Genomic DNA, 15,311 nt, shown 5'->3' with positions numbered 1-15,311 from the left:
TTTAGCACTAGGATGCAAGGTCTCCTGTTGAAGCAATTAGTCATTATTGATTGATTATATGTATTTGTTGTGTATAGTAATGTTTTGAGTGTGTGTTTGTGTGGATATGTGTTAGAAAAGAGAGAATGTGAAAGAGAGAAAGGATAGAAGAGAAGAAAGAGAAGACAATGAAGGAAGAAATATTACACAAAATATCAGCACTGCAGGAGTTCAGGTGGCATATTCTAACCATATAGGGTCCGCAGTGGCTTAAAAACTGCACTTTCTTGTAATCAATACAGAACTCCCACTTCCCCTGCTGTCTTGGACCATCTACTTCTCCTCATTCAGTATCTATTGAGCTGCTTTACCATATTCCTTTTGCCTTCCTCCCTCCACACGCCCAGGAGGATCTTCTCTTCTTATGCTAAATTGACTGTATAAGTTGTCGGTCATTGTAATACTCTTGTTGAACATGAACTTCCTGGTTCCGATGATGGAATTGAGAACTGGTTATATTCTTTCTAAGAATATGGGTCTTTTCTTAGGAAACATAACCCATAAAAAGAGAAGAAATGTTAGCCTGAATGTTACCAACCATCTTCTCTAGACTCAGTATGTAGAAAAGGAGCTAATTCATACCTACATCTAAGAGTATAGGTTTTCCTGAGGTTGCCCTGATACCAGGAGAAGGTTAGTGGACATTATCCAATTCCCTGTGTGTCTCTGAGAAGTGCTACATCTTTCGCCTCCAGGGAGGTAGGAACAAAATTCTTTCAGCAGGTACCAGAAGGTATAACTGAAAGAACAGAGACTGGAATGTGTGTCCTGTCACTTCAGCTGCCATGGATTCTTCCCCGTATAGGGCTACCTGATCATAATCCAAATTTTTGCAAGAACAACCAGGCATCAGCTAGGCTTTCAATTCTTTACAACTATCTTGCAAAAAGTCAAATCTTCTTTATTTCTGACATTGCATTATCTCTGTATTATAAAGACACCGGATCATTTTTCTTCAAATATAAGTTTTGACAGATTTTATTTAATTTGGGTCACAGTCTTCTGACCAAAGGAAGAAAAGAATTTTATCTATATAGTTACTGCTTTAGAGGCTCTTAAAAAGGATTGTCTTAGGGACCCTCAATAAGATGGCCATTTGTTTCTCTGGACTTTCCCTCCAGATATGGCTATAGATCCTGAGAATGGAAGAAAAGAGTGGGAAGAACCCACAGTGTAGGATGGTTTCCTGTTATGTGAAAGAAAACCAGACCTTGAATATAGTCAAGATTAGCCTCCAACTAACATATTCCTGTATCCTATTATGAAAAAGTGGCCCCCTTCACAGCTCTAGCATAGGTAAATGGAAGGAAGAGAGATAAAATCCACCCTGCTATACCTACATTTCCTCATCTCACCTTCATAACAGCTATATGAGGTAGCTATTATCATCCTCATTTTATAGATGAAGAAACAGAGTTAGAGAGTTTAAGGGCTTTGCCTTTGGTCACATAGCTAATAAATAGCAGAACCACGTTTTGAAACTGGGTCTTCTCCCTCTAAAACCAGTGCTCTTCACCACAGAAAGACTAGCCTTTCAGACCAGAAAGGTGATATTATTTTCATTAATTTCTTCTTTTGTTCATCCAATGAGCAATCTTTTCTTGTTGTCTAATGCCAGTCAATATAACAATTTGGAAATACAATAATTATGAAACTTACAAGGTCTCAGGGCATAAGGAACTCCTCTGGAACTTCAGAAACTCTACAAAACATCTTCAAAAAAGAAATGCTTGCTGCACTCAGGCACCCTGGAAGACAGAGTCCTTGAACCCTGCAGGAGACTCCAGTGTCCTGCTCACTTAATCATTATGTCCCAGATTAGACTAAAGATCATATGCTAGAAAAATGAGTTTGTATATAAGTTCACTTTCCCCCAGACTTAAAGCTTATACACTGCTAAAAGCTGATGTCTGTACCAAAGTCAGAACAAGGGCTATTTGGGGAATTCAGGGTTATGCAGGTGGAGACTCTCACCATTGCTTCCCAGCCCTGTCACCTGGCATCTGAGTCCCATAAGCAACAAGTCCAGGAAAGATAAATTGAAGAGGGATGTTTCTGTTCTCCACGTCCAGGTGTGGAACAGCTGGTAAATGCCAGGGGACCCCAAAGCTGTAAGCAATAAATTCTGCTGAAACTCTGGCCACTTCACATCACTCCGGATTTCTCACATTAATAATCACAGCCCTGAGCAAAATGGAAGCTCAGGTGTGTTCTGTCGCTTTGCTTTCCAACATATCCACATAGTCACCTGGTTTGGATTCACAGCTGGGTCTTGAAAAATGACAGGCAGAAAGCTGTGATTTATACAGGGAGTGGGTAATTAAGGTAAAGTGCCTGGAAGGATAGCCTTAGTTGAAGTTCTTTCACAATCTTTGTTAGAAGCCACAAAGTCCAAAGAGTCAATGTGTGCACACACACACAGAGCTAAATGTTTGCTTGTCAATTGAGATTTTTAGGTTACTGGCATTAACTCAGGATATTATAAGATTATGAGCTATAACATCAGGTTACATTTTTCTTTTAAAAATTGCATAGGCAAAAATAAAGGGAAAGAAAAAATAGCAATTTATGGAACAAAATAATTTGGCAGTTTTACTGCACTGAAAATTAAGCTGGTTTAATGTGTAATTAATTTAAAATATATACATTGATTAACTTCAAGTATCTCCTCTATGAAAAATTCTTTTGCCACATTTTGATCTTCTTAGTCATATGCATCTCTGCACATAAATATAGGGACATAGATGCAATCTATGGAGTGTAGAATTTTTTTTTATTTTGGGGGGTTATGGCTGAGAGTTTATGTACTCAAAAAAATACTCTTCTGATTTTTCTACTGTGTTAATTTGTGATTAGCTGACATGTAGCCAGGGTATTGAAGTGATAATGGGACTAAGCAAATGTTTTATACTTTCTTCATTGTATTTTTCTCATTTTGTATATTCAGGAGAAAAGAGAAACATTGAAGCAACCATTTTTTAAAGTGAATTGTAAATATAAATGACACTGGATTACAATGAATTGCATGTGCTCTGAATGCATAGCTCATGAATAAAAGACAGATCAGAGGACATCAAGACCCAACCAATTTTCATGGCCGTGAACTCTGATCACTATGCTTAAAATTTTCAAAACTATACCTAGAGATTAATAATAATACTAACAACTACCACTTGTTGGGCAATTACTATTTTGTAAGCACTGTGCTAACATTTCATTTAATGTTCATCAGCACTGTAATGGCAGTTTTTCCAAATGGGACTTGAGGCTCAGAACATTTAAGTAACCTGCCTAGAATTCAAATATTAGTATGTAATGAAACCAAGGTTTGAGCTTAGGTGATGTGACTTCAAACCTCATGCTTGTAGTTTCTATGCCACTCTGCCTCCAAAAAAGTCAAGGGAGAGTAAGGCCTCCAGATGATTAAGAACACAGGTGAACATGTCAGCATCTTTTCTCTGTCATGCCATCTTTGGCAGTTGAAATCTTGTTCCTTCTTGGAGCCCTGTCCTTCACGGCTTAATTAAAAGTTTGGGAATCCTATGAATATGAATTAAAATCCAGTTTGGTCTTCTACATTATGTGATCTGAAATAGATTGCTTACCCTCTCTGAATCTGTTTTCTTACCTAGCAAAAATGGGAATGATCATTCCTACCTTACAGAAATGTCGTGGATAATAAATACATTGGTTTATGCAAGTGTTCTCTTCATGACAGGCACCTAGTAGGTCTTTAATAAATGCAGTTTCTGTCTGCCAATTATGCCATAAAGACTACTCTATTATTCAGAACTAAAACTATTTTCTTACCTCATTGGTTCACAGGTCATTGTTTTATACTCCCTTATAAGGATACTGTGGTTACTTGGTGTTCCATTTCCCCAACTGGTAAAGTATCTGATGTCAAGACTGACCTCTTATAACCAATCATATTTGCATACACATTCCAGAATGTGTACTTTACTAATTTATAAAGTACCCGATGTCAAGATTGACCTCATATAACCAATCATATTTGCCTACACATTCCAGAATTCATTAAAATTCTGACACAGAAGTTCAGTGAGGGCGGGAAGAGACAATGTGAACAATTCCTTGAGTATTTTAAAACTTCAATTAGTCAAAATTATCAGATCCCTATGAAAACTAGAAGCTGAATATAAATAATTAGAATTTGAAGAAATATACATAGGATTAGAAATGTTCCATAATCATCCTTGTCTCTAATTGGAAATATTGTGGGTGACTTTGCCATGAAAATAACACCATCTGAAACAATGGTGAACTACTGAAATGAATGAACTAATTAGGTTATTGGGCCATCACACTGATCTGTGCACATTACAAAACTATCCAACTGGCTGCATGACTGATATTAATATTAAACTACATTGTGATTTGAAATATTGCGAAGGCCACCAACTGACATCACCCCAAGTTATTGGTTTTAAGGTGGAATAAATGAAGATATGTAGATAAATTTTCACGGACACAAGAACATATAATAGTTATTTTTCCTGATAAAATATTCTGAAAATCAATTTGCCAGTTGATAACTTGCTCCTCCTTGGAGCACTGCGCTTCACAGCTTTTTTGAGAATTTGGCAAATTGCACTCTTTTATCGTGTAAGTAATCAAGGAATCAACATAGGGTAAAACATTAAAAGAAATCTGAGGACTCTATTTTTGAAGTAACAGGAAAATGAAAAAGGGAAAGTACTCCTGGTTCTTAAGAGTCAGAAATTTACAAGAAAGTATAAAACTATACTATTTTATTAGTGCAAAAACTATTTTATGGAACATGGTTGAACTAAAGGAATTCAGTCTCTTTTCAATTGTGACTAAGAAAAAAATAAACCAAATAATTAAACGGGAGATAAATAAAAAATTGAAAAGCTTGACCTGAAAAAGCTTATTGAAAAAAATATTACTATATCAAGGGCCATATTGCAGGAATATCTGTAAGAATAGCATAATAACTTCTTCAATCATTAGAAATTAGAACGCTGCAAAATATCCAGGTGACCTGACAAAGTAGAGTAAGTGATCTTTAATAGAACCCTTCTTTCATTTAGTCATGCACTTATTTATTTATTTATTTATTATGTTCATTTATCGATTTATGCACACATTTGGGTTAGCATTTATTGAGCACATGCACATCTTGTGCTAGATGCTGGAGATAAAATACTTCAAACCAGGTCACTGCCCTTAAGGTAGATTACAATTTAGTGGGGGTTCCAGGCATATAACCAACTAATTATAATACACAATTACTGTTGCTTTAATTTGGAGGTGAATAACTCTGCCTAAGGCCATCAGGAAAAGCTTCTCAAAGAATTGACATCTTATCTAAGCCCTGATAAGTAAGGAGATGGGAGAGAGGGTGTTTACCAGATGGAGTAGGTTAGAAGGAAGGCTGTCTCAGGCAGAGGATAAAATAGCACGAAGCATTTGGGAAACAACAGCTTGGCTCTATTATAGACATTAGAATAGGAATGACAGGAAAGGAAGTTAGATTAGCTTGGGAATGGTCTTTAAGGGTCTTGGTGTTAGTCTAAGAATGTGGTTGGGCTTTACTCTTTAAGCAAAATAGCTTAATATTTTAAAAAAAGAAAAAATGTTACTGGAAGATCTTTGTTTAAAAACAATTCTTGCTGAAGTGTGCAGATTGAATCGCACTTGGAAAAGACTGGAGAAAGAGAAAATTACTAAATCCAGTAATAAGATAAAAGACATATTTGTGAACCTAATCTGTATGCAGTAGAATAATTATTTAATTAAGTTCTTTCTTGACTCCTTGACTGGTTTCAATGAACCAGATATCATTGGAGAGCTTAAAATTATTTGATCAAAAGTTAAAATTAATTTATAAAATGTAATTAATTAAAGCTGATGAAAACAGCTAAAAGAAAAATACTTTAGGCAAAAATATATTGGACTGAGTTTTGTTAAACTATAAGTCATCATTAGAGATATTCATGTGGTAAGTGATGAGATGGTAGATAATAACAAAATGCTTCATTTTAGTAGGAAAAAATTTGCTCAAAGTAATGTATTATCATTGACTCTTAGCAGACTTTATTTTTAAAATTTAAATTTTTTATTTGGAATTTTTATTTGGAATATTTATGTAAATCCAGACAGAAAAAATATCTACATAAAGTAAAAATTATCATATATAAACAGAGTAAGTTCAAAGAAAGACACAGAACATTAAGGTTGCTGTCCTTTGGGGACACTTTAATGGGAAAATGTCTGTGAATTATGTTAACCTTAAGAAAAATGCTCGATTTCTGAATAGTGATATGGTATCTGATTGAAGAGAGTCAATCAATTGGCTAAACTAAATCAATCAGCTTCTTTAGACTAGGAATTTAAAATTGGTATACAGGGACACTAGTGGGTTGATCAGAAGTCCAGAAGCTGTAAAGGCAAGTAAAGGGATAGAGTTGTCCTTTGTATCCCAAGTACATGACAAAGAAGAGAAAGTCAGTTTAGAGAGGAAGTCAAAGTAGATATTCAGAAAAAAAAAAAAAAAAAGAGGTAAGAAAGCATGGGACACTGAAAGGGGAAAAATAAAAGAGCTGTATACTGCGTCAGATGTCTTCTGTGCCCTAGATTCTATGAGATTCCCATATATCTTTCCAATATATTTTCAATTATTTTTCTACATTGTTTGAGTGAGTTTATTTTTGAAGTCAAATAACCCCTAACCATGACATACATGTTTCCTGTATCTACAACAACAAAATTGTATCCACGGACAGCAAACTATTTTGAAGCTAAATATACCAACAAGTTAGTATGTTGATGCAAAAACAATTGCAGCTTTTGCCAATCACTTTCAAAGAATATCTAATTTTTTTAATGGATACATTATGTTTTTATGACATCTTATAGAGCTCCAGAGGCATTTTCTTCAAGCATCTTCTAGAAACTCAGCCTGGTGTCAAATCACATTCTGCCCCGAGTGGGAAGGCTGTTGAGCATCTGAATCTAATCAGGGCTTATTTTTCCAGAGCAGTAGTGCCTGCTCTTAGTAAACCCCACTTTCCTTGTCTAAGGGTGCAGCCTATACAGATCTATGCCCACACTCTTAGAGGGTAACACCTTTAGAGGTGAGGAGGACAAAGATGAAAAGTAGATATGCAAATGGACGCTTTTACTGATACCAATAGTGAGAAAGAAAATTATCATGCACTCAGGTGCAGGAGTCATCATGAAGTATTTTCTCTGCTTTTGGGATAGATTTCAGAGCACCTCTATCATTCTGCCCTAATTATGGGCAGTGTCTCAGAAAAGGTATCAGTGGCTTCTCCATTTAACTCACCAGATCAAGAGTGATACTTTAAAAATCCAAGATATTAGACCGTTTCTTTTTCAACTGAGAAGCAACATTTAATACAGTAAAAGTTTCACTCATTATTTTGTAACCAAGGAAGGATTGATCCCATGGAAGCTTTTACTAAATCTGTGGGAAACCAGGTTGACAAGTTTCACTGGTTTTTCTACTCAATTGTGGATAGCCAACAGAATTCTGGAATTAATTGGGTCCAAGTTTTGAAAATAACACTATGTAAATTCTTTAGCAGGGGAGGATCCCTGGAAAATCTTAACCTGGCTTGTCTGACGTTAAACCCTGGATGATAATTAATACTTTTGCACATATTTATATTATTTTTGCCTTCCAAGCGACATATGAGTCTAAACAGAAGGATAGATATATTATGGCTACACAAGGGACATTCAAGAATAATTAGTAGGGTAGTACGTCCCACAAGAATATAAGAATGACTGCATGCATTTTCATACTTCCTATGCTTAGAAAAAATTTCCTGACACAAAGTAGATTATCTGTAACTACAGTTGACTCTTAGGTTTGAACTGTGCAGGTCCACTTAGGTACAGATTTTTTTCGATAAAAGTTGCAAAGAGTATGCCGGCCTCTTCTGCCTCCTCTTCTATTTCCTCTTCCTTTACTTCTGTCATCCCTAAGACAGCAAGTCCAACACTTTTTTTTCTTCCTCCTCCTCAGCCTATTTAAAGTGAAGATGATAAGGTATTTTATGATTTTCCACTTCCAATTTAATGAATACTACATATATTTTCCTTATGATTTCATTATTAACATTTTCTTTTCTCTAGCTTACTTTATTATAAGAATACAGTATATAATACATATACAATAATGTGTTAACTGACTATGTTATCAGTAAGGCTTCCAGTCAATGGTGGCTATTAGTAGTTAAGTTTTTAGGGAGTCAAAAGTCATACAGAAATTTTTGACTACATAGGGGTCAGTGTTCTAATTCTTGAGTTACTCAATGGTCAACTGTATTTGCTAAGTGAATGATTGAATGAATGAGTGAATACACAAATAAATGAACTAATATGTAAGTTACATAAAAGCAGAAACAGTCATGTTCATTACTGTAGCCTCAAGTCTAGCACTTTTTAGTATCATTTTTCTAGCACTTAGTATGCCTAGTACTAGGAGTAAATGAATGAAGGACTAAAAAAAGCCTTAGGCTCTTAAAGGCAGGGCACTAAATTTGTCACCTGTAGTTACAGACTCACTGTAGCTAATTAAGTAAGTGGAAGGTTTAACAACTACCCACAAAAACTTGAAAATCTCCCTGTAGCCCACTCTATGATATAAAGCTGCAGCTAATAACTTCCCACCTAGCGGTGAGCCTGTAACAGAATAATTGCCCTCAACAATTCTAAACAAAGCAAAGCACCTCCTGCATGTAATTGTAAGGAGGAGATAGAGAATCCAGAAATAAACAAAATACGGGTGATAAAAGAACTGTCTTCTTCAATCAGTTGTAACAGAGATTTGTATTTATTGCTTGTTATAAAAACTTTATTACCCTTTTTACAACTCTAGCTGTCCAGTGTTTGATTTAACCCAAAAACATGCTAGTAATTTGCTCTTTGGTATGTACGTATTTTTCAAGATCTAGAAATAACGGACGTGACTTTGCTGTTCTGCTTTTCTTACGTGAATCAGAATGAAAAGTGCAGGTCACACACAAGATACTGAGGAAAGGCGTCTGTCAGGTAAGAAATTGTGCTGTTAGATTAATTTTAGACAACTTGCCCTGGGAAACTTATCTAAGTTGAATATAATGTATCGCAATTTTCTATATGCAAGATTACCATTAGCTACAGTAGCGATATGAAATATGCTACCTATTTAAACAAAAATTGGAGGGAACCTATACATGTTGATTTTGCCACATGATTGGAAACGTGCATTAGTGAGTCTCACAATAAAAAATTCTATCTATCCTTCCTTTTCTCTAGTCCATCACTTATATCATATATTTCCCTGAAGTCTGAATCCTTCGGAGATTTCACATTGGCATTGATGTAAAAATGATATTAAGGCATATGTTTTATTAGGTGCTACTGCATGTTTGTATCCCCAAATGAGGACTAGATTTTAGTATCACTCTAGAGAAACATTAATTATTTATAATTATAGAATTTGTTTCACTCTGAGGGAAGCAATTAGAACATTTACATGTAATAGAAAAATAAGCAATATACAGTAAACTCTATTGTGGGCTTCTTTCCCCAATTTTATCTCAAACTGAGAAGATTCTAACAAAAACTTTCCTATTCTAAAAAATGTCTATTAGCCCAATGTGATTAAATTAGCTGTGTACCCTGTGAATGTGCTGCTGCTAGAGAAGCCCTTTGGGGTCTGGGGAAGAGACTAATGGGAAACTATAAAGCTCTTGGAATAAACAGGAGTGTAAATCATTCATGGGTTCAGTCAGTTCTAACCCCAAGAATGTACGGGCTTGGGAAAGGATTATCCAAACAATATTTCTTTTCCAGGCTGCTCTTCAGAGAAAACAGCTGGCTTGGATTAAAAGAAATGATTTCAAAAGGAACTAAATAGAAATGTTTTGAGCACCTTTCCAGATTCCAGAAAGAGAGGAAAGGGGAATGCATTTCACCATGTCCCTTTATGTCTTCCCCTTTTGCTTTCCTGAAGGAAAGGGGATAGGAAAAATATTACTTAGGTTGCTTTAGCTATTGAATTACAGGTTTTTAGCCCAATAATATGTGACATATTTACAACACCCCACTGAAAGATAAAGCTACACTTCTCTTATCCAACTATTCTGAAATCACAGTCTCCATAGAAAAGGAACACAAAACAAGTAATTTGATAAGATTGTGCCAAAACGCCAATTTTGTGCCTATGTAGTCTTCATTTATTTATTCCATATTGAATCCATCTGGGAAAGTATTGCAGCAAATAACAAGCTTTTTCTAAGCCCTGGGTTGGTGCTCCTTATGGAATGAATAGCTAGGAGTGCCAACCAGCAAATGGAGTTAGTTAGTAGTTTAAATTATGGGTATATGAAGTTTGAAACCCAGGCAAGAGTAGAGGAGGTGAAACGTGATAAAGCAAAAACACCTGCTTTAACAGGTTGGAAAATTTTATAACAACCGACAAGGCTCAATTCCTCCATACCTTCAGATACCTTGAGGCAATACCACAGAGTTCATTGTGTCTAAAAGGTAAGAATATTATTTTTAGGTGACTTTTCAAAAGCAGGGTTAATACCATCTCCTTGTATTCCTGAAACTGAGAAGAAATGGAATTTCAGAATCTGGACTCCGTATGTACCTGTAGTGTCTTTGTCAGCTTCACTTTTCAGGCATTCAATGCCACGTTGTTAATAGCACTTCCTCTCTTCTGCTTTTACTTAACATGAGTTGCTGGACTGATGTTCCTGTAAAGAGACACCTTGTTAAATTCAGCGTAACTGCAATTGTAGCTCTTTGTAAAGCTTAAATAGGTGTACTAAGGTTGTATGGTGATAATCTGAGATGTTTTGAAAAAAATTTTAGCTTCCTACTATGTCTGAGACTATTTAATCAGTTTAACAGAGACTCCGGTGAATAAATTTTAAAGGGTTCAGGCCATTTCCTATGTCCATGGCAGCCAAGGACACATCCCAGTTTCATTGCTCTGCACCTAACAAAAAGAGCTTTGGGATTTGAGATTTAAGCCCTGGATTTACAACGCACTGATGTTTGTTATACCTATTAATGACAAAGCTGTGTGATTTAACATGCAATGGTAAGACATTTAATTTTATGAACACAGTTGAAATTTTGCTTCCAAAAATAACATGACAGGTGGGTTCTTGCCTGTGAGCTAAGGAAAGCTGAGAGCTGTGTCAAGATAATTGTCCTCCTCTGAATTAGCAGATATCTTTCAGCTGTTTTCAGTTCTCCTTATCTCTAACAACCCAGCAACAGAAACTAAAACGATTTAATCCATCAAATTGCTCATCAAAAACAAACACCAGGAAAAAGAAAAAAAAGACAGGGTGTATGCTGTATGTCTTTGCTTAAAAAACAAAATCCTAGTTAAAGCTCATACGTACCTAGAAAACAGATTCTCCCTTTGATAAACATACCTAAATTCCACGGAAGCTTGACCCATACTCAGCAGTCAATAATTATTAAATAATTATTTCTTAACCAGTGGTGCACATCAAAATTATTCATTGAACTTTTAAAACCACCTCTTCCCTACTATTCCCAGTCCTAAGGTTGTGGCCCCAGTTTCTAATTGTTGTTAACATATCCACAGGCGATTCTCACATGTCCTACTATTCATTTATTTATACTGAGGTTCCTTATACAGCAATTGTGATTTTTTAGCTATTTGTACAGCTCGTGGTTACTCTTAAATTAAGTCTAATTCTGTTTGGTGTTAAGTGCCACCGAGACTAAACTCAGCCAAGGATAGGCCAGCCAAAATGTTTGCATTGAAATCTCAGGGTCAGGCAAATCCATCATGATAAATGCCAACAAACAGTTCAAAAATATCAGGGCGGAGAACTTGATAGAATCCATAAGCAGATTCTAAAAAGGAAGTCTCAAAGCAAAATCAGTACCAAGGACAGCACCACGTGCCCCAGAGATCCTTAACTTCCATGGGGCTTCACAGGTCGTTCAAAATTACTACCAGGTCTGACTCTTGTACACTTCTGCAGATCTTTCATGGTGCTGAAGCAGAAGTGTTTATCATGTGGAGCCTTTTAAACCAATTCACATGTCCTACTTCTGATCCTCTAACTCAGAAGCTCTGGGGAAGATACAAGGACAAATATATATATATATATAAAACAGATGTGCACCACTGATTAAGAAGAACTTGATTCTGTGATTCTAAAACTTGAACATGCATTATAATCACCTGCAGAACTTATTAAACTTGGATTGCTGTTGCCAGGCCCCACAGTTTCTGATTCAGAGGCTCTGGGATGAGACCTAAAAATACACGTCTAATAAGTTCTATACTGCTTGTTTGAGGAACACACTTTGAGAACCACTGAATAAAATTATAATGGTAGGTCACAGCAGGCCCAGCTCCAAATGAAATAATCTGCCTCATTTACCATGGAGATCTCTGTGAGGGATCCAAAGGTAAAATCATATTATCACAGTAACTTTGTTATGCCTTTGGAAAACCTCTGGTGTCCTCTGAGGCCTCAAACATATTATCAATCATTTAATTACTGAGCATGATGATACTGCCAGATTCAGAACAGGTACAGAATTGGACAGAACAACCCAACAATATTCTGGTAGTAGGAATCCTGATTATCAATGAGGTTTGTCATAAAAGATTTTCCTTTATTATCCTGATATTACTTGCTCTTTACTGCTTTTCTATTTCTTTCTTTTCATTCTCTTCCCTAAGCATTCCTTTTAGAACTACCCCATTCTTATGGGTTGAGTTTTGCCACTCCCCACTGACACTCAAAATATGTTGGAGTCTTAACCCCTAATAAGAAAAATTTGACCATATTTGAAAATAGAGTCTTTACAGAGGTAATCAAGTTAAAATAGGTCATTACGATGGACTCTGATCATTACAAAAGGAAAATTTGGACACAGAGATAGACAGACCTATACAGAAGGAAGATGATGTGAAGATACACAAAGATATCCATGTAACTGGAGGGATGTCTCTACAAGTCAAGGAATGCCAAAGATTGCTAGAAAATACCAGAAGCTGGAAGAAGCAAAGAAAGATTCTCTCCTAGGGATATTAGAAAGAGGATGTCCCTAACAACACCTTAATTTGAGACTTCTAACTTCCAGATCTATGAGACAATAAATCTCCCTTATTTCAAGCCACCTAGTTTTTTGCTACTTTGTTATGGCAGCTGTAAGAAACAAATATACCTGTCATAAGCTAAATCAGTGAACCCATAAGTATTTATGTACTGTTGCATATGTTAGAAAGCACTCATATTATCACAGTCAATGTAAGTAGCTGAGTGAGAGAGATTTTGGTAATATGCTTATTTTACAGAATAAGAAACAGGCTCAGAAAAGCTGAATGAGGTAATAAACCTTATAATAAATAGGAGAGAGTGGCATCAGCAATATGGCTTACTAGAAGCCCCTTGCACTTGTGTCCCTGACATAAACAGGCAAAGCAACAAATAAAAAACTAAACTATATTTTGATGAAAATAACTAAAGGAGAGCACCAGAGTACACAAAAAGTGTAGCAGAAATCCTGCAGAGCATAAAAACCCAGGATTTCTGCATAAAGAAAGGAAAAAACATCTGCCTTTGTGACCCTATCCCCCATTTGGACCAGCCTAAAATCTGGAGCAACTTCTCACTGCAAGTAAGAGTAATGCAGCAGCCCCCATCACCACTTCAGTCACCTACAGTTCTTGCCACTGTGGACACCTGTAGTTCTCACAGGTGCTATACTCAGCTGAAGAAGTTGCTTGGAGTCCACACATCTGTACTTCCTAGAGAGAAGAAGCCAACACTGTACCTCACCCCCACCATGGCCTACTGTGCTGTGCTAGCTTGGAATTGGAACCACCACTGGCACGTGTCCTGCCCTGAGGGCAAGTAGCCATTGCATCTTTCCATCCCTGAGGCTGTGTCATAGCTGCACCACCCCCCATGTTGGCTCACCATCCTTGAATCAAACTGCAGTTAAACTCTTATCTTGTTGGGCCAAATTTCTGTGCCACCCTCCTCCAAAATACGAGCTGATAGAGTAACAGATCCCAGCTTGTTGGCAATCTGCATCTACCCATGCCTCAGCGTGAACATGCACTCAAAATCCTAGATGCCATAGTTGGTTGGTGAGACCCTGATGCCAAGACCCTAACTCCACAGTACCTGTGTCCTAGAACCTAGTGCTGTTGCAGATTCTTGTAGCCTATGACAGATACAATCAATGCAGAGGCTTCCTCTCAGCTAAGCCTCCCCATTGTGGGAAAAATGAGAACAAAAAGACCCCAAAAACCCTTGCCACTGAGAATGCTAACAGCACAAGCTGCCACTGCCACTGCCATAAACTCCTGTAGCCAAGGGCAATGAATCACCCATAATCATTGCTGATATTGATCACAGCTGAAGAAGCTGGCATGGAAGCTATACCACTGCATCCACTTGGTATCAGAGCCATTGCATCCCTACCAACTGTTACCCTAAGACCCATCTGAAGGTGAAAGTCTTTTTCTAAAATAAGATATGCCATAAAGTTAGGAAGACAAGACTGTTTAAACAGATCCATACACATTAACACAGTGACTGAAGAAACATGAGAATGCAATACAAGGAAACATGACACAACCAAAGGAACACAATGATTTTCCTGTAACTGACCCCAAAGAAACGGAAATTTATAAATGGCCTGAAAACAAATTCAAAATACTAATTTTAAGGAAACTCCACGAGATACAAAATAATAAACAATTCAATGAAACCAGAAAAATAATTTATGATGTGAGATGGATATAACATTTAAACTGATTTGATCTTTATAAATCATATGAATGTATTAAATGATCACATGTACCTTAAATATATAATGTATTGATTGAAACAATAAAATTAAACAAAGAAAATAATGCATGATCTGAATGAGAAATTCAACAAAAAGATAGATATCATAAAGAAGAACCAAACAAAAATCTTGGGGCTGAAGAATTCAATGAGTAAAATAAAAAATACAGTTGAGAGCTTCAATGACAGATTAGATTAAACAAAAGAAAGAATCTCTGAACTTGAATACAAGTCTTTTGAATTAACTCAGTCAAAGGGAAAAAAAATGAAAAAGAATACATAAAGTATATGGTACTTATGGGACACCATAAAGCAAATAAATATTTGCATTATGAGATTTCCAGAGACACAAGAATTGAAGGCACATAAAGATTATTTGATAGAATAATTGCTGAAAATTACCCG

Source organism: Nomascus leucogenys, chromosome 16 (genome assembly GCF_006542625.1).
Source record: "Nomascus leucogenys isolate Asia chromosome 16, Asia_NLE_v1, whole genome shotgun sequence".
Taxonomy (NCBI): Eukaryota; Metazoa; Chordata; class Mammalia; order Primates; family Hylobatidae; genus Nomascus; species Nomascus leucogenys.
This window is presented reverse-complemented; position numbering follows the sequence as displayed.